Raw genomic sequence first — 3,937 nt, 5'->3', positions numbered from 1 at the left:
CTCAAAGCCAACCTGCTTGCGTTAATATAGTATTTAAGTAACTATTATATTTGAATGTCCATTATTTACTTGTTTTCATTGATAATTGATTTGTTTTCAATCATAATTTATTTGTTTTGATGTGTTATTTATTTGTGATGTTATCGCTATGATTATTGATTCTGTATGGTATTGGTGTGGGGTGTGAAAAAGTGGAATGTGGAGGGAATGGGTGTGTTTACAGAAAAGAGGAATGTGGAGGGAATGGGTGTGTTTACGGAAAAGAGGAATGTGGAGGGAATGGGTGTGTTTACAGAAAAGAGGAATGTGGAGGGAATGGGTGTGTTTACAGAAAAGAGGATGTAGGTACACACACACACTCCAGTGTTGGCTGAAAGGTACAGTCATGTTGATTGTGTTATTATTTGGCTGATCAGTCAGTGGAAGGTTTTATTTGTTACTCTCTCCCTCTCTGTCTCTCCCTCTGTCTCTGTCTCTGTCTCGCTCTCCCTCTGTCTGTCTGTCTGTCTCTCTCTCCCCCTCTGCTCGCTCCCCCTCTCTCTTTCTCTCTCTCTCTTTCTCTCTCTCTCTCCCTCTCTCCCCATCTCTGAATACGTGACAGGCGGTATGGTCACATGACCAACCCTCAGATGAGGGGGCGGGGCTCTGAATGTCAACCGTTTACAAAACCAAAAAAAGGAGGGAAATGATATCCCAAATGGCCTTTTCCCTCTATAGTGCACTACAAGGGCTTATAGGACTCGGGTCAAAAGTAGTGCACTACGTAGGGAATAGTGCCCTTACCATTGTACTATCTAGACGGACCATATAAAGGTTCATCACTGTGTATGATATTTTRTAAACCTAGTAGCTGAATGCTGATGTCTGTGTATTACTTTTTTAAATCGGGGAGTTGGGGGGGACGCGGGGAGTGTACACTTTGGGGGAAGCGTAGATAATTAGCACACAGACCTAACGTTATGTGGTTGTAAAAAAATGGTGGCCATTTATATTTACAGGTTGTGTCCCAATGGAAGCCTATTCCCAGTATAGGGCACTACTTTTGATTGTTCCCTATACAGCCCTATGGGCCCTTGTAAAAAGTAGTGCGCTGCATAGGGAATAGTAAGCTTACTAGTTGTTAGGCTGTTGCAGTTTTTCTATCCACACTTTGTTTCTGGAAAGAGATGTTAAACTCATTCAACCTGCATGTTCACTGTTCAGACATTAGCATTTCATGTTTCCAGATTTCATGTGTTTCCTGATTTCATGTGTTACCTGATTTCATGAGTTAGCCTGATTTCATCTGTTACCTGATTTCATGTGTTACCTTGATTTCATGTGTACCGTGATTTTCATGTGTTACTGATTTCATCCGTGTATACCCTGAATTCATGTGCTTACACCTGATTTCTTGGTTTCCTGATTCACACTGTAAACCTGATTTCATGTGTAACCTGATTTCATGTAGTTACCTGAAGTTCATGTGTCTGTGTAACCTGTTCATGTGTTACCTGATTCTGTGTTTACCTGATTGGCATGTGTACCTGATTTCTGTGTTTACCTGATTTCATGTGTTACCTGACTTTATGTGTTACCTATTCATCGTTACTGATTCTGATGTTCTATCTGTCCTGATTTCATGTGTACCTGATTATGTGTTCTTGATTCTGTGGTTACCTGATTTCATTTTGTTTCTGATTTTTTTTTTTTCTTATCTGATTTCATGAGTGTTACCTGATTTGTATATTTCATGTGTACCTGATATTCATTTGTTACTGATTTCATACAGCACATTTCTATATGTTAAATGTTTAGGTAACTGTTTGTCAGGAAAAATAATTCTTATTTTACATATTCATATTTCCTGTTGGGGAAAAGTTGCAAGATCAAAAGCCAATCTAGACAAAATATTTCACAACTACGTTTGTCCAGCAGGGTGGATGAATTCAATTTCAGTTTGCAGTATATTCAGAAAGTAAACCAAATTCCAATTCCACATTTCCTCATTTGAAAAGCTTGACGAGAATTGGAATTACAATTGGAATTTCAGTGTAGTGTCTGAATTGCCTGGAAGTGTGGAATGGACCCAACTTACGTTCACATACTGCTTCTAGTTCTATTATACTTTCATCCTAAAATGAAGACTAAAATGTGTTTTTATGTCCTCTCTGCAACGCTTGCAATATTCCGGTAAATTTTCTAGAAATCCCGGTTGAAGGATTCAGATTCCCTACATTCAGATTCTGGGATCTTTCAACCTGAGTTCTGGTAGAAAAACCTTGGACTTTTGGGGGAAATAAGTTTCTGGAATTTGGCAACCTACTTTCTGCTCACTAAGCATGCCTACTAACCATAATTGCATCTTTGAAACATCAGGGAAATAACTTACTAACTGCTGTATGTTGAATGACTGAATGAGTGATGTCCGTCTATGCTTTGTCATGCTTTACTACAACCATTAAAATACTGAACTGTAAGACTCTCTCCTCTTCTTCTTCTCTGACCATTACTGGTTACTGAGTGTCTTCTATTTATGGATAGTTGACAGTAGTGAGAGGTTTAGTTAGACATTAGAATGAAGAGGTTTAGGTTAGACAGTAGATGAAGAGGTTTAGTGAGACAGTAGATGAAGAGGTTTAGTTAGACAGTAGATGAAGAGGTTTAGTTAGCAGTAGATAAGAGTTTAGTTAGACAGTAGATGAAGAGGTTTAGTTAGACAGTAGATGAAGAGTTTAGTTAGACAGTAGATGAAGAGGTTTAGTTAGACAGTAGATGAAGGGTTTAGTTAGACAGTAGATGAAGAGGTTAGTTAGAAGTAGTATGTGATGAAGGTTTAGTTGATATTGATGTAGATGAAGAAGGTTTAGTTGAAGTAGATGAAGGGTTTAGTTAGACAGTAGATGAAGAGGTTTGTTAGACAGTAGATGAAGAGGTTTAGTTAGACAGTAGAATGAAGAGGATTAGTTAGACAGTAGATGAAGAGATTAGTTAGACAGTAGATGAAGAGGTAGTTAGCAGTAAGCGATGAGAGGATTAGTTAGACAGATAGATGAAGAGGTTTAGTTAGACAGTAGATGGAGGAGGTTAGTTTAGGACAGTAGAATGAGAGGTTTAGTTAGACAGTAGATGAAGAGTATTAGTTAGACAGTAGATGAAGAGGTTTAGTTAGACAGTAGATGAAGAGGATTAGTTAGACAGTAGATGAAGAGTTTTGTTAGACAGTAGATAGAAGAGGTTTAGTTAGACAGTAGATGAAGAGGTTTAGTTAGACAGTAGATGAAGAAGGATTAGTAGGATGTTAAAGTAGATGAAGAGTTTAGTGACTAGAGAACTTAGATGAAGAGGATTTAGTAGACAGTAGATGAAGAGGTTTAGTTAGACAGTAGATAAGAGGTTAGTTAGACATAGTAATATAGTAGGATTTAGTTAGACAGTAATGAAAGGTTTAGTTAGACAGTAGATGAAGAGAGATTAGTTAGACAGTAGATGAAGAGTTTAGGTGTTAGACAGGTAGTTAGACAGAAGTAGATGAAGAGGTAGTTAGACAGTAGATGAAGAGGTTTAGTAGACAGTAGAATGAAGAGTTAGTTAGACAGTAGATGAAGAGGATTAGTTAGACAGTAGATGAAGAGATTAGTTAACAGTAGATGAAGATATAGCTTAAGACTGCTCTGACTACCATATGCTAACAGCTGCTCTACCATACCTAACAGCTGCTCTACCATACCAACACTGTGCTCTCCATACCTAACAGCTACTCTCATATACGCTGTTAACCTCATAGCTCTACCACTCTACCTAACAGCTGATCTACCATACCTAATAGCTACTCTACCATACCTAACAGCTACTACCATACCTAACAGCTATCTACCATACCTAAACAGCTGATCTACCATACCTAATAGCTACTCTACCATACCTAACAGCTATCTACCATAACCTAATAGCTACT

The sequence above is a fragment of the Salvelinus sp. IW2-2015 genome, unplaced genomic scaffold (genome assembly GCF_002910315.2).
Source record: "Salvelinus sp. IW2-2015 unplaced genomic scaffold, ASM291031v2 Un_scaffold5642, whole genome shotgun sequence".
Lineage (NCBI taxonomy): Eukaryota > Metazoa > Chordata > Actinopteri > Salmoniformes > Salmonidae > Salvelinus > Salvelinus sp. IW2-2015.
Note: the sequence above shows the minus strand (reverse complement) of the source record.